The sequence below is a fragment of the Trichosurus vulpecula genome, chromosome 3 (assembly GCF_011100635.1).
Source record: "Trichosurus vulpecula isolate mTriVul1 chromosome 3, mTriVul1.pri, whole genome shotgun sequence".
NCBI classification, from domain to species: Eukaryota; Metazoa; Chordata; class Mammalia; order Diprotodontia; family Phalangeridae; genus Trichosurus; species Trichosurus vulpecula.
In genome coordinates, this window is record NC_050575.1 from 7900853 (window position 1) to 7908106 (window position 7254).

General features: G+C 41.6%; 2 pseudogenes; both read right to left on the reverse strand.

Moving 5' to 3' along the window:
- Nucleotides 1–282: 282 nt before the first annotated feature.
- On the reverse strand, nucleotides 283–1740 carry LOC118844754 (annotated as a pseudogene).
- Nucleotides 1741–6471: 4731 nt separating this feature from the next.
- Nucleotides 6472–6951, reverse strand: LOC118841437 (annotated as a pseudogene).
- Nucleotides 6952–7254: the final 303 nt, after the last annotated feature.

Sequence of the window (7254 nt, forward strand, 5' to 3'; positions counted from 1 at the left end):
TCTAACTTTTAAGGAATTATCTTCTTCGGTGAGCTCTTGGACCTCCTTTTCCATTTGGCCAATTCTCTTTTTTAAGGTATTCTTCTCCTCATTGGCTTTTTGCACATCTTTTATCATTTGGGTTAGTCTATCTTTTTCCTCTTCCTGGGATTTATTTAAATGTTCAGCCCCAGCAAGGAAGGCCTGCTGGTCTCGACAGTACAAGACAGAAAACAAGTTCTGCCACCTAGATGTGAGCATCCACAGGAATTCTAGATAAATGTGGTGAGAGACGGTGCACATTCAGGGTGTCTGGCCCATCTTCTTTAGGGTTTGATTGAGCTCCTCAAATTTATGCATCAGTGGGATGAAGAAGTCTCAATAGCGGCGGGCCAACTTGGTATTGGCTATGTGGATCATGTCCTTGTCGATGTAGAGGTCCACCTCAGAGGCCTATTGGAACTCACACTCCAGAGCTGAGATGCCACTCATCCAAAACAGGTTCTTCATGTTGTGCTTGAAGACCAGCAGCTGGATGTGGAGTTCCCACTCAGTGAGGTCCAGGAAGCCAGCCAGCTTGGCCACGGGCATGGTGGTGTAGGGCTGTAGGAAGCTGCAGATGGTGGAGAGCTGGGCTTGCTTCTGCCCCTCATCTGCAAACGCCTTCAGCTGCTGCAGAAAAGGCTCCTTGTGGTAGTTGGGGTTCATGTTATCATAGTTGGGCAAAATGGGGGACAGGAACATGGGGCAAGAGTAGCCTTAGAGCTCCTTGTACAATGGTGGTTCACCCTTCTGCATGTGCAGCATCTTGTTGCCGTACTTCTCTTGCATCTACAGGTGGATGCTCTTGTCGATGACCATGGGATACAAGGTGAAGGCAATGGTCAACTAGGTGTGCATCTTCTCATTCTGCTTTTTTGATCATCTCATACTTGTATGCCATCCTCTGGAACATGCTCTTGGTCCTTTGGATGTAGAGCAGGATGTTGGCAAAGACATGGATGGCATCCCGGTATTGGCTCATCATCAAATAGGCAAAACCCACATAGTAATATGTGGTGACCTGGCACTTGGGCACCCAGGAACATCTGCTCTTCTTTTTGAGCTTGATGTTCTTCAGCTCCTTGATGGCCTGGTAGTAATCCCCAAGAGGGAGTACAGCCATAGCAGCCCCACCAGGCTGAAGCAGCTGGCCATATTCACCAGCCCCACTCTCAGGGTCATCTCTGCTCATGTAGACCTCTAGCTGTTGGTTGACATTGGATTTGTCTACCAGGGAGTGGAGCATGTTCAGGACACTGTGGACATTCCAGATCTTGGTGTTGTAATGAAGCAGGTCAATCTCCTCTTATGAGTTCTTTGCTATCTTGCATCAGTATTGGCTGAATGACTGATACTGATAGATGAATTTATTGATGATATCCCACAACCACTGGTTGGATAGCTTGAGGGGGGCAGGGCCATAAGCATTGAGGATGTAGTTGAAGAGGTTGCAGTGATTGTAGTAGCATTTGAACCTCTACTCCAAGGAAGGCACACCACTGACTTTGGCGTAGATGTGTCTGTAATAAAGCTCCTTATACAGGATCAGGAAAGCAACATCATTGCCCACTTGTGGGACGATAGCCACTGCTTCCGGCCAGGGTGTATTCTTGAAGAACTTTTCAGTCAGCTTGGTCCAGCTATTCTCATAGATGTCCTGGATCTCATAGACTTTCTGGTCAATGACATCACTGGATACCTGGCTTGCCTGAAGCTCATAGACTTTCTGGTTGATAAGGTTGGACACGGTTTTATGGAAATATCAAATAAAGTTCTTGATCACTTCTAGAATCACTTGGTAGGTCTGTTGTCCATACTGGCATTCATTTGCCAGGTCATGCTTTGCGTCTCCTGTGTGGATGTCATAGTCACCTGGGTAGGTGTAGGAATCATATACATCCTCATTGTCATAATCCTCAGCTGGGTAGGACTTGCCAGCAGATCAGAGTCTTGGCTCAGGGAAGGAGCAAGCAATCATGCAGCAAGCCTGGGTTAGTCTATTTTTAAGGTCTTATTTTCTTCTGTATTTTTTGGGTCTCCTTTAGCAAACTGTTGACTCATTTTTCATGATTTTCTTGCATCACTTTCATTTCTTTTCCCAATTTTTCCTCTACTTCTCTTACTTGATTTTCAAAATCCTTTTTTTAACTCTTCCATGGTCTGTGACCAAATCATATTTTTCTTGGAGACCTTGGATACAGGATCTTCGACTTTGTTGTCTTCTTCGGGCTGTACGTTTTGATCTTCTTTGTCACCCAAGGTAAGATTCTATAGTCTGAGTCCTTTTATTCTGTCTGCTCATTTTCCCAGCCAATTACTTGACTTTTGAGCTCTTTGTCAAGGTATGACTCTGCTATCAGAGTAGAGTGCTTCAGGGGTTTTGTGCTGCTGTTTTCTGAGCTACTTGTAGGCACCTGCAAATTTTCAGTTCTTCTGAGGTAGTATGATCCAAGAAGTGTTTACTCCTCTACTGGCCTTTGCTCTGGTCTGTGAGTGATCTCAAACACTCTATTCTGCCTTGGAACTTCTAAGAGGATGTATTGGCAATCAAAATGGGCTCTTAGCACTTAATTTAACCAAGCGCCCTTGAAGAGCTTGGCCTTTATTTCCTTAATTAAATTAGGCATCCTTGATGACCTCCTTGCCTCAAGGAAAAGCCTAGTTTACAGGGATTTGAGTGACATGTTTGTGACATCAGAGGCTTTTAGACCATGTGGGTTTAAGTTGCATTTTTGTGACCAATTTCGGTCACGTGGGTAAGTTGCATGTGTGACTCACCCTTAACCCTGAAAAAGATATGAAACCAGAGGTTGGCTTTCTCTTTTCCTGAGCCCTGACCCACAGCAGGAGTGCTGCATGACTCTGGGCCAGCCATTGTCATGAGCTCCCTGGCTGAACTCAGACGTTGGTAACTATGAATTGTATTTGGTCTGTCTGTTGATGCTTGTAATTTGTTGGTATTTGCTCTGAAGTTCAGGGTGCTGGCTTTTCCCTCTGAACTAGGTGAATGATATTTGTATGCTGGATTAAAGTAAGCTTGTTAACCCCTTAATGTTGCTTTCCTTAGTATAGCAGATCAAGAGAACCTGGACTTGCCGCATTCTGTGACCTGGTTGTTGTTGGTTTTACACCCCCACAGCAGCTGCTAGCCAGATTGTTGCAACAAAGGACTCCCTCTCCACAGCTACCACAAGTTCTGCCACACCAGTGCTCCTCCTCACACCAGGACCACCACCCAGGACTGTGACCTAGATCCAAGCAGGGCAAAGCAAAAGAATGCTGCCTTAGCACCAGCAGAGAGATTCTTGCACTACCACTCTGATCAGTCACTTGATTCCCCCCAACTTCTGTGGGCCTGGAGCTTCAGAAGCAGCCACTGCTGCGATCACCACTGTAGGGCAGTTGTTTTTGATAACAGAGTTTTACTCTTTATTATAAAATCTTTTGACCTTGTAATATTTCTTATTATTTCGTTGAATCATTTGATACATTTATTTGATTCTGTTTTTCAGATTCTACTACTTAGCTCACATTTTCACTTTCTGTTCTAAACTAAGTATTCTCCACCCATTTTTTTCCTCTCAAGAGTTCATTTTTCTGTGAATTTAGGTGTACTTACTGTGAAGTCACTGTCTTTGGGTTTTGCCTTTGGATTTCTCTTAATCCAGTATCATTTCTTGTATTATAATAGTTTTCTTTTCCTTTATAATTATATTGACAGCATCAGTTCCTGGATTTGGATTTTGTGCCACACCTGGATTTTCATCTCTCTCAATTTCTTAATGGACTGATTAGGATCTGATTTTATTCATTGCATAGTCTGAACGTTTCTGGCTATTCCTTTGCTTCAGGTTTGGATGGGATGGCTTATTTCTGATCTCCTCCATGCTCTCCCTACCACCCTGGGCCATTAAAGTGAGTCTGGAGCTAAAACCAAGTACTAATTAACATGCCAGACCCTGGCTTCTTCTTCAACTCCAGGTGGCCCATCTCAGGCAATGACATCGTCCCTGTCTCTTCTTCCTTTTGTAAGCACCAACTGAGAGAATGCTTTGTCCCCTACTAAGGCCCTAACAGGTCCTTCTACATCCTGACTGGATATTGGAGATCATCATATTAGCTTTTTGCTTCATGGAGGGCTCCTGAAGCACCTCTGCTTCACCCCTCTCCTTGATATCCTGGTGCATCCACCAAAGTCAACAAATATCAGGAACTATGTTCATTTCAGGCCCAGTAGAGCACTTCTTGATGCAGCCTACATGGGTCCCTGTATCCTGTCTCAGGTTTCTTGGGTAGTGCTCTACTGGAAGCTGGCTTTATCTTTTGTTTTGACTTTGACTTATTTAAGATTAAGACCCTGATGAATTCAGATCCCATTTAGCAGAGCTGGATGTTTTTCTCCCTCTTACTCCTTACCCCCACACATTTCTTTGATCAGAACACCCACAGGTTTCTCTGGCTATCTTCCTACACAGGTCTGAATTGTATGGAACTGCTTGATTTTGATTCCCTTTTATTGTACTGATCTTGGATCATATCACACCCTTTTAAATCTTTGCTTGGGAGTTTTTTTTATTTTTTTCTTTGGAGGGGGGAAGGCAATGCATTTGGGGTTAAGTGACTTGCCCAAGGTCACACAGCTAGTAAGTGTGTCAATGTCTGAGGCCAGATTTGAACTCAGGTCTTCCCGACTCCAGAGCCAGTGCTCTACTCACTAGTTGCCCCAAGGGAGTTTTTTTTAAGGGAAATAGTTCAGTTGTTATCATTCATACTGACCCAATCAATCATGCTGACCCAAAGTCCTTCTTTATTTTCAAGGTCAGAGAACTGAGGTTGAGATAGGTTATGAGACTTGATCATGTCATTTAGCTAGTGTGTGGCAAAGGTAGGATTTGAATTCAAGTCTTGTGAGTCTAATATTAGCATCCTTTCTACTTCCTTAAGTTCAGCTGAAACATAGTAGAGGTAAAAACAAATTACAAGGAAATCAAAGGAAAAAGGGGTTATTGTTAAATAAAATATAAAAGATCAGGCTAAGGAAATTTATATATCATAAACTTAAATTTTTTCTTGACAAAGTTTTTTTAAAAAATTAAATTTCATATTTTATTTTCCATCAATGACATTTAAAAACAATTTCAAATTCTTTTCTTTTTGAAATTTAGAGTTCCAAATTCTCTCCCATACTCTCTACCCTCCCGCCCTCATGGAGAAGGCAAGCAGTTTGACATGGGTTATTATGTGTGGTCAAACAAAACATGTTTCCATGTAAGTCATGCTGTGAAAGTAAATGCAGACAAAAACTCCAACAAACAAGATAAATAAAAAAAAGTATACTTCAATCTGCATTCAGACTCCACAAGTTCTTTCTCTGGAGATGGACAGCACCTTTCATCATAAGTCCTTCAGAATTGTCTTAAATCATTGTATTGCTGAGAATAGCTAAGTTATTCATAGAGGATCTATGTACAATTTTACTGTTACTGCATTGTCCTGGTCCTGAACAGTGCTCTCCTGGTTCTGCATATTTCAATTCCATTTTCTCCTGAAATATTATACTCAATTTTGCTGGGTAAGTGATTCTTGGTATTAATCCTATCTCCTTTGACTTCTGGAATATCATATTCCAAACCCTCTGATCCTTTAAAGTAGAGCCTGCTAAATCTTGTGTTGTCTTGATTGAATTTCCACAACACTTGAATTGTTTTTTTCGGCCACTTGAAATATTTTCTCCTTGACCTGGGAATTCTGGAATTTGGTTACAATACTCCTAGGAGTCTTCCTTTTGGGGTCTCTTTCAGGAGGTGATCGGTGGATTCCTTCCATTTCTGTTTTACCCTCCAGTTCTAGAATATCAGGGCAGTTTCCCTTGATAACTTCTTGAAAGATAAAATGTAGGCTTTTTTTTATCATGGTTTTCAGGTAGTCCAATAATTTTTCAATTAGCTCTCCTGCATCTATTTTCTAGGTCAGTTGTTTTTCCAATGAGCTATTTCACGTTGTCTTCTATTTCTTCTTTTTTTGGTTTTTTTTTTATAATTTCTTGATTTATCATAAAGTCATTAGCTTCCATTTGCTCCATTTTTTTAATTTAAAAGAATATGATTTATAAAACACTTGAATTTATCCAAAATTACATGCATAGGTATTTAAGTTTTAATAATCAGTGAGTAGCAACAGAAACTTAAATATAGTAAAACACTTTATCAACAATAAAAACAAAGGATATTTTTAGTGCACAGTGTGCAGAAGGATTTCTCAAACAAAGATAATAAAAGCCATCTTTATTTGTAGAAAATCAGCCCCATCTCTACTCAATGGATGCAGTTAATTTCTACTACACAATACAACCTTTAGGATGAAATGCATGTTTGCAAATCACATTTATTTAAAATGTGTTTAATTGTGACTGTTCATTCTTCTCTTGGCAGTTCATGTGTTCAGGAAAATCTATAGGGGAGCATGGAACTGATGTGGGTGACTGTGGCCAGCTGAAGTTTCTCCTCTTTGGCTCTGTGACAATGACAAACGGTTCTCTTTTCCGTTAAACTGCTGAGAAAATCATCTATCTCCATCTTCCCCTCAAAGAAGTCCTTGGTGAGGTTGTCCAACTCTTCCTTGGCCCCATGGGCTACCAGCTTCAGCTTTGCCTGGAGGGTGCTGGTGCTGCATCTCCTGCTAAGCTCATGCTGCCTTTGCATCTTTTTCTCAAAGCTTGATTTCATCTGGGTGAGCAATTCATACTTATTGAGGACACTCCACCATTTGGCTTCTAGGCTGGGCTCTAAAAGGAGATTCTTCTGGAGTCTCAATGCTCTTCACCAGACTGTCCTTGTCAATGATGACCTGATGCAGCTGGAACAAAGTCAAGAACTGCTCCAGGTCACTCCAGGCCAGAAACACAGTTCCCACAAAAGGGGCAGAAGCCATGGGTCTGTTTGCTTCTTGAGAAGAATATGAGGGGAGAAATGGAAAGCCCTGAGCTGCATAAGGAGGCCCCCCCACTGGGTCACCATACAGGTGTGGAAACATTGATCTGAGAGATACTAAATAACTTTTCCAAGGTCTGAGTGCATGGTAAAATTGTTTACAAATGGGCAGGTAATATACACTCTGTGTTTGTCCATTAAATGATGTCATAATGGATGGTAAACACTGATTTCTGGTTTTTCCTGAGGAAACTGAGGAGGAAAGAAGATATTAATATTAATGGTAACATTGTTTTCTGTGACT